The 14523-nt window shown below is 43.9% G+C and overlaps 1 non-coding gene across 1 annotated transcript; it reads left to right on the forward strand.

Moving 5' to 3' along the window:
- The first annotated feature begins 5869 nt into the window (after window positions 1-5869).
- On the forward strand, window positions 5870-5951 carry trnas-uga (transfer RNA serine (anticodon UGA)). The gene has a single exon. It is a non-coding gene; the product is annotated as a tRNA-Ser (tRNA).
- The last annotated feature ends 8572 nt before the right edge of the window (window positions 5952-14523 follow it).

The raw sequence follows: 14523 nt of genomic DNA on the forward strand, positions 1-14523 counted from the left end.
GACGCAGTAAGTGTGAAGTGGTCAGGGTGATAGTGAAGCACTTCGTGTGAGGTGTCAGTGTGACAGTGACGGAGTAAGAGTGAGTGGTCAGGCTGATAGTGTACGCAGTAATTGGAAGGAGATCAGGCTGATAGTGATGCAGTAAGTGTTACTGTGTCAGGCTGATCCTGACACATAAAGTGGGAGGGTGAAAGTGACGTAGTAAGTGTGATGGGTTCAGCCAGAGTCTGACGCAGTGAGTGTGAGACAGTCAGGGTGATAGTGAGGGAGTAAGTGTGTGCGTTCAGGCTGGTAGTGACACAGTAAGTTGTGAGCGTCAGGCAGATAGTGGCCAATAAAAGTGAGGTGTTAGGGGAATAGTGATGCAGTGAGTGTGAGGTGTCAGGCTGTTAGTGATGCAGTAAGTGTGAGGGTCAGTCTGATAGTGAAGCAGTAAGTGTGAGGGGGTCAGGCTGATACAGATGCAGCAAGTGTGGTGGGGTCAGGCTGATAGTGTCACAGTATGTGTGAGGGGTCAGGCTGAGTGATGCAGTAAGTGTCAGTGAGTCTGAGTGATCCTAATGCAGGAAGTGAGAGGGGACAGGGTGATAGTGATGCAGTGAGTGTGAGGGGGTCAGCGTGATTCTGACAGAGTAAGTGTGAGTGTTCAGGCTGATATTGATGCAGTATATTGAGGACGTCAGGCTAATACTGGCCAGTAAGTGTTAAGTGACAAGGTGATAGAGATCCAGGAAATGTGAGGAGTCAGACTGATAGACACGGTGAAATTGTGAGAGGTCAGGCTGATAGTGATGCGGGAAGTGTGCGAGTGTCAGGCTGATAGTGACGCAGAAAGTGTGCTGGGAGCAGAGTGATAGGAACGCAATAAGTGTGAGCGGCTCTGGATGATAGTGACAGGTCACTATGAGGGGGAGGATGGTAGTGGTCCAGTGAGTGTGAGGTGTCAGGATGACAGTGAAGCAGACTGTTATTGTAATGGTGACATAGCAATGTGATGGGGTCAGGGTGACAGTGACGCAGATGCTTTCAGGAGGTCAGGTTGTAGTGATGCAGTAATTGTGAGGGGTCAGGGTGATACTGACGCAGTGTTTGTGAGATGTCAATGTGATAGTGACGCAGAACATTTGAGGGCCCAGGCTTATAGTGACGCAGTATGGACAAGGGGTCAGGGTGACAGTGATGAAGATGCACTCAGAGGGCCAGGTTGTAGTAAAGCACTAAGTGTGAGTGTCTCAGGCTGATAGTGATGAAGTAAATGCGAGGGGGTAAGGCAGTTAGGGATGTACTAAGTGTGCAGGGGTAGTGCTAGAAGTGACGCCGTAAATGTGAGTGTTGAAGCTGATAGTGACGCATTAAGTTTGAGGGCATCAGGCTGATCTTGACGCAGTAAGTGTGACGTTCTCAGGATGATAGTTACGCTGTAAGTTAATGGGGGCACAATGCTGTTGACGCAGTAAGAGTGGGGAGTCAGGGTGATAGTGACGCAGTGAGCATGAGTGGGTCAGCCTGATAGTGACGCAGTATATGTGAGGGAGTTAGCCTGGTACTGGCACAGTATGTGTGAAATGGTCAGGCTGATATTGATGCAGTTAGTGTGTTGGGGTCAAAGTGATAGTGACGCAATAGGTGTAAGTGGCTCAGGATGATAGTGACACGGTGGGTGTGAGATACCAGTGTGATAGTGACGCAGTAAGTGTAAGGGGTCAGGCTGACAGTGACACTAAGTGTACAGCCCTCAGTGTGATAGTGCCACAGCAAGTGTGGGTTTGTCAGGGTGTAAATGAAGTCGTAAGTGAGAGAGGGGCATGGCGATAGTGTTGCAGTAAGTGTGAGGTGGTCAGGCTGATAGTGACACAGTCAATGTGACCGGGCAGTGTTTTAGTGACAAGATAAGTGTGAGGCGTCAGTCTGATACTGACACAATAAATGTGATGGAGTCAGGCTGATAGTGACACAGTAAGTGTAAGGGGTCAGCCTGATAATGACACAATAAGTGTAAGGATTCAGGGTTATAGTAACATGTGAAGCGTGAGGGCGTGATTGAAAGTGACGCAATAAGTGTGTGGTGGTTAGGCTGATGGGGACGCAATAAAATGGCAAAGACTGTGTGAGTGGGTCAGGGTGATAGTGACACAATAAATGTGAGGAGGTCAGGGTGAGAGTGACAAAGTAAATGAGAGAGGATCAGAGTGAGAGTGACACAGTAAGTCTGAGGGATCAGACTGATATTGACACAGTAAGTATGAAGGGGTCAGGCTGAGAATGACACAGTCATTGTGAGGGGGGAGAGTTTTAGTTATACAGTAAGTGCGAGGCGTCAGACTGAAACTGATACAAAAAGTGTGAGTGGGTCAGGGTGATATTGACGCAATACGTCTGAGGGGTCAGGCTGATAGTGACGCAGTCAGTGTGATGGGGCAGAGTTTTAGTAACATGGTAAGCGTGAGGCGTCAGTCTGGTACTGACACAAAAAGTGTGATGGAGTCAGGCTGATAGTGACGCAGTAGGTTTTAGAAGTGAGGGTGATATTAACATAGGAAGTGCGAGGGCGTCACTGATAGTGACGCAATATGTGTGTGGTTGTCAGGCTGATAGTGACGCAGTAAAAATGAGGATGCCAAGGTGAAACTGGTTCAGTAAGTGTGAGGATGGCAGATGGACAGTGATGCAGTAAGTGTGAGGGGTTCACGCTGATATTGAGGCATGCAAGTGTGAGGGGTTAGGTTGATAGTGACGCTGTGTGCCGGCGGGTCCGGCTGATAATGACGCAGAAAGTGTGAGTGTCTTAGTGTGACAGTGACGCATTACATGTGAGAGGGTCAGGGTGATAATGACAGAAAAAGTGTTAGGGGTTCAGGTTGATAGTGATGCTGTAATTATGAGCTTGATCAGCATGATAGTGAGGGGCTTAGGCTAATAGCGACACAGCAATTGTGAGGGTGGTCAGGGTAGTCGTGACGTAAAACGTGTGAGCGGGTAAGGCTAATAGTGATGCAGTACGTGTGAGGTGTCAGGCCAATAGTGACGCAATAAAGGTGAGAGTGTTGGTGTGCTAGTGACGCAGTAAGTGTGAGCCGCTCAGGATGATAGTGATGCAATAAGCGTGAGGTTTCAGGAAGACACCCATGCAGTAAGTGTGACGTGTTCAGGGTGACAGTGATGAGACACTTTGAGGGTGTCAGATTGAGAGTGACACAGGAAATGTGAGGGGACAGGTTGAGAGTGACACAGTAAGTTTAAGAGGTGAGGCTGATAATGATATACTAATTGTGATGGAGTCAGGATAATAGTGGTGCAGTGAGCATGAGTTGTCAGGGTGATAGTGACACACACAGCGTGAGTGGGATAGAGTTATAGTGATGCAGCAAGAATGAGGAGGTCAGAGTGATAGTGTGCAAGGTCTGGCTGAATGTGACGCAAGGAGAGTGAAAGGTTTCGTGTGATCTGGACGCACTAAGTTTGAGGGGTCAAGGTGATAGTGATGCTGTAAGTATGAGTGGGTCAGTCTGATAGTGACACAGTACGTTTGAAGGGATCAGGCTGGTAGTGATGCAGTAAGCGTGAGGGGGTCAGGCTGATATTGATGCACTAAGTGAGAGAATGTCAAGGTGATGGTGATGCATTAAGTGTGAGCAAGTTAGAGAGAGAGTGACGCTGTTAGTGAGTGGGGTTTGGCTGATAGGGATGCAGTAGGTGCGCATGTGTCAGGGTGTGAGTGATGCACGAAGTATGAGGGTGCCAGAGGGATAGTGACTCATTAAGTATGAGGGGGTCAGAATGATTGTGATGCAGTAATTCTGAGGGGATCAGAGAGATAACAACACAGTAAGCATGAGGGGGTCAGGCTGTTCGTGACGCTGTCAGTGTGAGTGTTGAAGCTCAGAGTGAAGTAGTAGGTGTGAGGTGGTCAGTGTGATTGTGGCGCAGTAAATGTGAGAGGGTCATGGTGATAGTGACATAGTAAGTTTGAGGAAGCAGTGTTGTAGTGACACGGTAAGTGTGAGACGTCAGTCTGGTACTTACATAATAAGTGTGATGGAGTCAGGCTGATAGTGACACAGTAAGTGTCAGGAGTCAGGGTAATAGTAACATAGGAAGTTTAAGGGCGTGACTGATAGTGACAAAGTAAGTGTTTGGCAGTCAGGCTGATAGTGACGCAGTCAAAATGAGGGTCTCGAAGTGAAAGTGGCGCAGTAAATGTGAGGACGCCAGATGGATAGTGATGCAGTAAGTTTGAGGGGTTCACACTGATATTAAGGCGGTAAGTGTGAGGGGTCAGGTCTATAGTGATGCAGGAAGTGTCGGCGGGTCAGGCTGATAGTGATGCATTCAAAGACCAAATATCCAAGGCTCACTGTAGTGCTGAATAGCGAGACTTCTCAAGGCTAAGACAAAAATCAATAGTTCTCATCCTGGTCATAATTCACAATGCTTCATTTTAAAATTGTCCTCTCCTGCTTCTCGATTCACCAATGAGGGAACAAAATTTAATTGCACCACCCGGTTTATCTCTTCAAATATTTTGCAACTCTAAATGAGATTACCTCTCTTGTTTTGAAACTGTTAAAAAAAGACCGGATTTGCCCAATTTCAATCACAGGACTAATGTTCATCCATGAGATCAAGGCTAATCGCCATTCGTGGTATTCCTCATATGGCATTAGTATCTTTCCTAAATTGAGGATTATAATTCCTCACACTGTAGTCCAAGTACGGTCGAACTGAGCCACAATACATTGGAAATAATGCTTTGTTCTCGTGTACTGAAATCCTACTGCAGCTTTCACAACAGACTTCTACAACTGCTACTAGACTTCATTGACTTATTAAACACTTCTCCAAGATGCAATTCCAAAAATCTGTATATCAGACTTTCTACTTCAAACCTTCGATAATAATCTCCACACATTTCCCTCCTGACAAGTGTGATAAAGTCAAATCGTTGCTATTTATTAAATCATGAGGGACATGGATAGGTTGACTCATCAAGGTGTTTTCCTGCTGGTGAGGAAGTCAAAATTTAGAAAACATTGTTTGAAAATTAGTTGGTAAGGATTTAAAAGGGACGTCAGGGGCAACTTTTTCAGTCGTGTCCAGAATGAGCTGCCAGAGAAATTGTTGGAGACTGGTACAACTGTAACATTTAATGGCATCTGGATGGATATATGAGTAACAAGGTTTAGAGGGTTGTGGGCCAAATGTTGGCAAATGGGACCTATTAATTTCGGGTAACTGTCCACCATGGTCGAGTTGGAAAGAAGGGCCACTTTCCATGTTGTATTGTTCAAGGACTTGATGACTCAAGAACAATCGCAAAAACTTTGCAAATAATTCCGTCAAGACGATTTCAAGTTCCAAATCTTCAGTCAATCTTCCTCTCTTGTGCTCACAAGTTCATTACCTGATGTCAGAACTTACGGATTAGTTGCTGGATCCATTTCTGTAAATTGGTTCTGCATTCTTTCTAATTCCGATTTTTTTTTTACGAATGCAGCTAGTGTTTATGGACTTAGCATCAATATTTCTAATACCATATTTCGATGAATATGAAAACACAACAGCATATCTGCTTTGGCACCAGACGACGAGCAATTGAGTCAAAATCGATCGGACGCAGTGAGACAATGATCCTCACTTCGTGTGGTGTACATCCGTGACTCTATAATTCAATGAAGAATTATTCCCGCAACTTCAGCTGTGTCAGGATCTAGTTTGCGCTGAAAGCCTGTCAATCTGCTAAGGTAACGTTCGTCTGGGTCTCTGCAAAGGATTCGGCGACATCTTTGGGTCTTGACAATTTGTTCTTCAGACAAATTATGTATTTCATGAATTCAGTTCTTTTAGTATGAAAATTGGCGATTTTGATTCAGCTGTGATGGCCGAGAGGTGAAGGCGTTGGATTTGAAATCCAGTGGGGTCTCCCTGCGCAGGTTCGAATCCTGCTCACAGCGTTGACTCTTTTAAAAGTCATTAATTCCTTTGCAGAATTTGGCTGTCGTGGAGCTTGAGCTTTGCATTCACTCGAAAGTAAATTTTCAACTGTGAAGAATCCGAAGTAATTTCAAGATGTCTAATTGGATAAATTATATGTCGAGACACAAAAAGCCATCAACTTCCAACACGAATCAGTTTCCAAACATTTGTCGAACTATCGTGAAATTTGGATGTTCGGGAGGCGGGGCGTGGCGGGGGGGGGGGCGGTGAAATTAAGCAAAACAAGAAGCAATGCAATACATTTACCTGCAGGTGATGAGTTTGTTTTAGGATCAGTTGAAAGTCAAGCTGAGAAAGTTCAACCTAATTTACAACTGACTCTCAAGGCCAATAATCTATTATATCAGCAGTCAATGAATTAGAAAAAACAACTCCATGTGTGGAAAGGAACTCGACTGGTCCAGGTTCCTGGCTTGAGGTGTGATAAGGCAAGGCGATGTCAGCGGTGTAGAATTTTCTGGAAATATGAGAAATGGAATGTTAACAGTCTTCTGCTGTCCACATTCGTAAGAAACTGTGCATTAAGAACTGAAATTGAAAATTAACGATGAAAATCAGACTTAGCCCTCTGTTTGTGGTGTAGCATTGTTCAGAACAATAGGTTGTTGCTGAGACTAAAATTGATCAAAATAATCGATGTGGATCTTATCCACGACCTCCGTTGGAGCAGTTGGTGTGGAGAGCTCAGCTTGAAGAACCAAGGGCCAATTATTCATCTTGGCTGTCTGAATTGCTCAGTTAAACAGACTCCAAATTTAATGAAAAAACCTTTGCTATCAGTGCTAGATGTTTTCATGTCAGCATGTTCCGATATGAGAGGACACTCCATGGAGTAGATGTGACTTAAATTTTGACTCTAACGTCAGAGATGTTGACACATTTCTGCCCCAACACAGCACTACCATTGGTATCAAATCAAACTGAACAAAGGACTAGTTCCCTTAGACATTTCCTTTCTGCACACTCTGCCAATGGACCGTTTAGGCCCGATGTAGGAATAGGGCGTGGTGACATCTGTTCGCAAGTGGATCACTTCAGTCTTGCTCACGATCCATAAACCGTAATTCATTTTGAACTTCTTAGCCATCAGCATGATAAATGTTACAGAATGCATAGGATTGCTTCTCGAAAGAAAGAGCGAAATCTTATTCAATGCAGACACAAATTGAAGTTGTCTCTGGTCGACCAGAAGACAGATATCGCGAAACAAAGTGAATACAGAAAACAATCAATGTTTTCTGGCAGTCAAAAAGATGTACTGGAAGAACGGAAACATATATTTGGAACTAAAGTCACATACCACTTCCAGATTAAATGTTCTTGAACCGTTATCTTAATTTGACCTTCATGTCCACCATTGCTGCAAAACTTATCTGAACAAATCAGAACTTTGTGTTCTTTGATATTGTCTCCTTCATGTTTCTCTTGATTTTGAAACTAAAACCGAGCCATAGTAATGCACCCTATTTCACTAGCAAAGATCAGAAGAAGATCAATTTATCAGAGAACAGAAATAAAGCTACGTCTGTCTTTCAAGAGAAAACACAGTTACCATTTCGACTCCAAAAAGTCTTCTTCAGAGGTCTGCGCAAGGAACTCGAAATAGAAGACCAAAAACGAAATGAAAAGCCATAATGCCGCGAATACACCACCCGCAAGCGCATCAAGTCCTACTCGAATATGTTGTATTACTACTCTCAACATCAGTGGAGAACAGAACAAAGCTCATTCTGCAGTTGTCAACCTGTTATGACGTAGATTGTAACGTCAGAAATATGATTAGGTAAAAAGCGGGATGAAAGCTGAATATTAGAAATCTGACTAAAGAAAGTGTGTGCTCTGCTTTGAAGAAGGTTGGCAGTGATGAAAATGGAAATTAACGACAGTGACAGTTGCTTAATTAATACTCAGAATCGTTGCAACACACAGGGACGCAATTCTTTTTGCTGGGTTTCTGTTCTGCCATTTTATAATCATGATTCCTGTCGGGTTTGGTTTCCATTCCAGGCTTAGGTGACTGCCTGATGGAAGTTTGCACATTCGCCCAATTTCTGTGTGGTAGCTCTGGTTTGCTGCCACATTCTGAACATTTGCAGGTTATTTGTATTCGCCATTGAACGCACACGGTTACAGAAACAGTGATGTGGAGAGTGTCTGGATAGGACGTACTTCAGAGGATTTTTGTGAACTTAAATAGACAGAGTCGGGTTAGTCTGCTGTTTCCTGGGTGAGCTACATGGACAGAGAGGGGTCAGGGTATTCTTGACAGAGTTGGATTAGTTGCTCTTACCTGTGTCAGTCACGCAGATACAGTAGGGTCAGTCTGCCCTTCCCTGGGCGAATTTCTTTCATTGAGTGGTGATAGTCTGCTCTTCCCTGCCTGAGTGAAACAGAAAGAGCGGGGTCAGTATTCTCTTCCCTCGATAACTTATGTTGACAGTCTGGCTTCTGTCTGCTCTTCTCTGCCGAGTTACATTGGTCAAGTGTGGTCAGACCTCTCTTCAGTGAATGACTTATATTGACCGTGTGGGATCAGTCTGCTGAGTTACACTGAGATTGTGGGGTCAGTCTGCCCTTCCCTCGGTGAGTAACACTGACTGATTGGCGTCAGTTTGCTCTTCCCTCAGTGAGTTACATTGACAGAGTGGCATCCGTCTACTCTTTCCTGTGCGAGTTACATGGACAGAGTGGCTTCAGTCTGCTTTTCAAGAAGTGAGTTATTTGGACAGTGTGGGATCAGTCTGCTCTTCCCTGGGTGAGTTGCATCGACAGAGTGGCGTCAGTCTGCAATTTCCCAGTTTTGTTAAAGTGATCGTGTGAGGTCAGAGTGCTCTTCCCCGGTTGAGTCACATTGACAGATTGGGCTTCGTCTGCTCTTCCCTGTGAGAGTCATATTAACAGAATGGGGTCAGTCTGCTCCTTTCTAAGTGAGTAATATCACAGAGAGCACACAATCTGTTCTTCCCTGGGTGAGCTACGTAAAGAGAGTGGTGTCAGTCTTCTCCTCCACGGGCGTGTTACTTTCTCAGAATCGTGAGAGTCTGCTCTTCTCTGTCTGAGTTTAACAGCAAGTATGGTTTCATTACTGTCTTCGCTGGATGATTCACACAGACAGAATGGAATAAGTCTTCTCTTCTCTGAATGAGTTACTTTGACAGAGTGGGGTCATGCTCGTCTCCCTGCTTGTGTTTCATTGACAGAATCAGATCAGCATGTTCTTTCCTGGATGAGTGACAGAGACAGAATGGGTACAGCCTGTTCTTCTCTGAGTGGTGTCAGTCTGCCATTTGCTGGGTGAGTTACATATGAAGTGTTGGGTCAGTCTGCTCTTCCCTGGATGACTAACATTGACAGAGTGGCGTCAGTCTACTCTTCCCTGGGTGAATTACATTAACAGAGTGCGGTCAGGTCATAACTTCCTCGTTGAGTTACATTGATCGTGTGATGTCAGACCTCTGTCCCCTGGTTGAGTTACATTGACAGAGTGGGGTCCATCTGCTCTTCCCTGGGTGAGTTACGTTAGCAGTTTGGGGTCAGTTTGCTTTCCGCAATCCAGGATCTCCATCTCTAGCGGTTTCTTGTCAGTACCTCCATACTAAGGATTTGTGGAGTTAACAAAAGTAACTCGTCCCCTACATCTTTGGGATAATTAGGGATGGGCAGTGAATCTTATCTCATTGAAAGACAACTATGTCCCAGAAATGCATTTCTAATAATTGCATGTTCTAATTCGACACTGCAACCGGTCGGGAATAACCTGAGGAGAGGTGCAGGGTAGAATAGTTAAAGTCAAATGCACTAATGCCTAGGAGACATGACACAAGATGTGAGTGTGGAGCTGATGGTGTAAGGCTCAGTGTCAGTGCTAATGGTTCAGCATTTATTGCTCACTGTTCGCAATGACTCACACACCACTGCTGTCAATTCACAACAATGAGCCTGCTCATCTTGGTTTGAAAATCCCTGCGTGTGTATTAACGTGGTTAATGGGACGCGAGAGGAGATGAGCACATCCTCTTTATTCTGTCAGTTTAAACAGACGAAAATATCTGTTGGATGCCAATGCAAGAGGATACTGTCTTTTTCTGTGCCTTTATAGTGGGGCATGCTCAGCATTGAAACGTCTGTTTTTGCACAAGTAGAGTTTGATTGCCATTCATACTGAGCAACATTAATATAGAAAACGTATTTTCGAATTCCTGTGATCAAGTGGTTCAGGCATTGCACATATGGACGAGAAATCTGGCTCTTAACGTGGCGCCATGGCTTAGCTGGTGAAAGCAGCTCCCATCACACTGGTGCCTGCTCATTCTATTGAAAGCTCGTTATTTCTCGCAAGTATTGTGTTGCTGATCGAGAAACTCAGTGTCCTGTTTGAATTGCTGTGCATTCTGATTTCGCATTCTGGCTTCATTTTCCTGGTTTAAATACAGTCGTGTACGTTGCTCTTTTTAACTATTATTTTAACCTGGAGATTCTTCCCGCAGTTCCACAAGCACTTCTGCTTCTCATCCTCTCATTCTCATTCCTTAATTCCCAGTTTTGTGGAAATTAAGTGGTGAGGCAGGAGACACTACAGCATTCCCGGGAAATGTTGTGGTAATGGCACTGACACCACGACATGATCACCCTCATTCTCTGCTGTCACCATTCATTCGTTGTACACCAACAGTAAATGCATCGTTGTTCTTCTTCAGCTATCATGTAATTACTTTCTTTTACTGATGGATAAGGAATACAACTATAACTTCGAAAGGGTCTTTAGATTTTGAGGAAGAAATGTCTCCTTGCCTCAGGTCGAAGTGACAGACGCATTATCCAGAGAATGTGAGACTACTTCGACCGACTCCAGCCAGACCTCAGAAAGCCTCTGAGCAGTTCGAATCTCAAACTGTCTTTGAATGTCAGGCTTTTCAAGAGCAGAAATGGGAAATGAGGGATATGGAGATCCAGAGAGTCAGAGAATGTGAAAAGGCCCAGGAGGATACAAAGACAAATATAGAAAAAACAAAGACACATATTGAGGCAGAAACTGAAAGAAACAATTCTCCATTCGGCGTGACTGCTAAATAACGGAACCTAAAGGAAATGTAGCCAATAAAACATAGCCTTCCACCAGATCAGGAAAATGAAAGTAGCATGACAGCTGATTAAGTACTTTTAAGATTGTAAATTCGATGTTTGTAAGCTCAAGAGTGATTTTGATAAATATCCTGATTCGACAGGGAAGATTATCCTTTTCCCAACAGTATAATCTAGAAATCTATAACTAACCTATTTCCTGTCCATCTTAAGAAAAAAACCTGTTTATCTCCACAGATGTTGCCAGGTGTAGCGGGTTTCTCTATCAATTCTCGTTTTTAGTTCATATTTCAAAAACCTGCACCTTTTTGATTTTTGATAACCTGGCACAAAACCAAGCATTACCAGGTTCGGACCAGTGGTAAGAAATACTGGCACCACGATATATTTGCACAATAAAACATGCATTCCCTGTCCGAGAATAGAACCAACACTATTGCAGTTAGAGTTCCAAATCCTAACTACAAGATTACAGGGAATGAAGAAGACAATCTTGCACTTATTCTCAATGAAATAGATTTTCCATTTCATTTCTGATCAGATTAACTGCAGATTGGTTTCTACTCGTCTCCAAGTTTTACAGAATGGAAAATCCCTTTTGTCCCATGGTGCAGTCTGGTTTAAAGACATTCATCTATTCTATTCCCAGTTTCCAGCTTTGATCCATTACCTTATGTGTTCTGATGTTCCCAGTGCAAATGGCAGTGAGGTTCTCGCTTTGATCTTAGATGACACAACAATGGGATTGAAGTTCGACATAGTCACACTGTGTTATTACCCACGTCGTGTCTCCCACAGAAAGAGACACACAGACAGATTCCCCGAGAGGGGCAGAGTTCTCAGGATTTGACCAGGTCCTTGTGCTTCACTTCAGATGTCCGCTCCAACATGTAAGTTCAACCTCCAAAAGGCAGCTTTTGGTTAAACCAAAGCCAGTTGTACAGAGAATGAGAGACGTTGATCTGAGCTAGAATTTGAATTGGACAAAAGAAACTGTAAATTCAAAAACCCAAACCCTTCCGTTCCTGACAGACAACAGGAATGGACTAGCACGCTGCATCCTCGTGATTTTAAATGCGAACCGACAATCCCCTAATTCGACATCAGACGTGTTACCAATTCTGTCACTAACCCAAAGACCAGATTTGGATATGACAGTTTGTCTACAGGTAATGTAATCGTCCACATCAGGGAAACAGCATTCACAAGGTGAAAAATCAGCAAACATAATCACCGTCACTGTTTCACTTGGAATACCCCACTCTGTGAAACATTTCCTTTCACTGCACTTTCATACTTGAAGTTTTTTACATTCCAGAGCCTGAACTAATTCAGCGAGAAACCACTGGTCATTTCGAACCCGTCATCCGGAATGAGGCGAGTTGAACGTTGCCTTTCTTGCTGCCAACACATCAGCGCAGCTCAAAACGAGCTCGTGTTAGCATCAGTCTTTACTTAACTTGCTGCAATATATCTGCTGAACAACAGCAGATTATCACAGCATTGCCTTCTTCACATTGAAACCAAGGGTGATAATATGAACCGACTTGGAAACTTGGAGAGAGAAACACTGCTGACGAAGACGATTATGACGTGAAGAGCAGGCACTAGAGTTTGTACAGGTCCCAAAGGCTACTGCAGTATCAATGGACATCCCTGCATACGAGTCTGAGTTTGCATTGCCCAGAACAGGCTTTCATTCCCAGTCAGGAAATGAAGATTTAATTCTCTTCTTGGGAATTATCCGAAGGAAAACTAAATCCTGGTTGCACCCAGAACACACACACGGATCCTGCCAGAACAATTCAGTGATCGATCAGCATCTGTCTGGAAGGACAATGGCAGCAAATATAAGCGAAAGCTATCACCGCAATTACCCCTCCAAGGTTTTCACGTTTCCCATTCGAAAATACTTCGCTGCTTCTTCAATGTCACTACTTCTAAATCCTTGCCTCATGGCATCATGCCTCTACCCCTCTACTGAGGACATCCAGAGTTCTGCGGAGTAACTCAAAATCTCAATCTCTCGAGTAATTAGGGATTGACGGTGCACCCCATCACATTGAGCAATGACTTTGTCCCAGTAATACGTTTCCAAAAGCTGCAGTTTCTAAGGGAACACTTACAAGCTGTCGAGAATAAATTGTGTTTCGGAGATGCCGGTGTTGGACTGGGGTGTACCAAGTCAAAAATCACACAACACCAGGTTATAGTCCAACAGGTTTAATTGGAAGCACACTAGCTTTCAGAGCGATGCTCCTTCATCAGGTGTTTGTGGAGGGCTCGATCGTAACACAGAATGTATAGCAAACATTTGCAGTGTGATGTAACTGAAATTATACATTGAAGAATTGATTGTCTGTTAAGCCTTTCAACTGTTGAAAGAAGTGAAACTATCACTGTATTCTATGTGTAAATCACAAAACCCTTTTTATAAAAAGTTGCATTCTCGGGACAGCTGTTAACAATGGTAATAGCGAGACAATATGTTGAAGGTGTTACCCCCCTGAGTTATGTATCTATGACCTTATGCTTATATTGATTCCAATCCAATAAGTGAGATAACAGAGTTTTACATAATGTAATGCAGTTTTTGAGCTCAGAGTTCTACATGAATGTATGTGGTTTCTGAGTAAAGTGCAATGTAACCCTGAAAGTACCAAAAAAATTCATCACACAAAATATATGTGTCCATGTGGGTCTTTGTGTGTGTGTGTCTCCAGCGAAACCAAAAACTGACAACTCATGAACAGAAGCAGAACTGACAAAGAGAACATATTTTCAGACACACGGGCTCATGAATGCTGTCTGTGAGGCAGAGCGAGTCGTCTGGGTCATGAGATGCTCACACAAATTGCAGCGAGGCAATTCCAAATGTTGCTTGCAACGCACTGGCGCCTTAGAGCACCAATACTTCCAGGAAAGTGCTCAAGTAACACGAATCAGAACTGACTAACAATGAACCATGAAAAGTGAAGATTATCAATTACAGTCTCGATTAGATGAGGTTAACAATTGGGCTGATGTCTCCACCGGATCGAGAGGACCAATCACCAGCCTCTCTCATCAGGACAGAAATTAAGGAAACTAGGGATAAGTAACCAAGTTTCATATCGCAATTTCCCTCCTTTTGGTAACAACAACAGAAAACTGCGAGCGAATTCAATGTAGAACCAAATTTCACATCAACAGGGAAATAAATATCTCCATTCACGTGGCCGCGTAGGGATACAAACACAAGCCTTCTTAAGAAGTGGAATCTCAAAACAGAGTCTCAGCTTGCTCAGACACGCGAGCACACAGGCCAAAACCGGAAACCCAAGAGCATGTACCTGATGATATCCTGCAGCATACTCACAGCAACTGTACCAGTTCTGCAGAATAAGCGGTGGGAAGGAATTGCTCTATCTGAGCGGTCGTGCTTGTTGTTCTCATCAGCAAATCTGG

This window comes from Chiloscyllium punctatum, chromosome 29, assembly GCF_047496795.1.
Source record: "Chiloscyllium punctatum isolate Juve2018m chromosome 29, sChiPun1.3, whole genome shotgun sequence".
In the NCBI taxonomy this organism is placed as follows: Eukaryota; Metazoa; Chordata; class Chondrichthyes; order Orectolobiformes; family Hemiscylliidae; genus Chiloscyllium; species Chiloscyllium punctatum.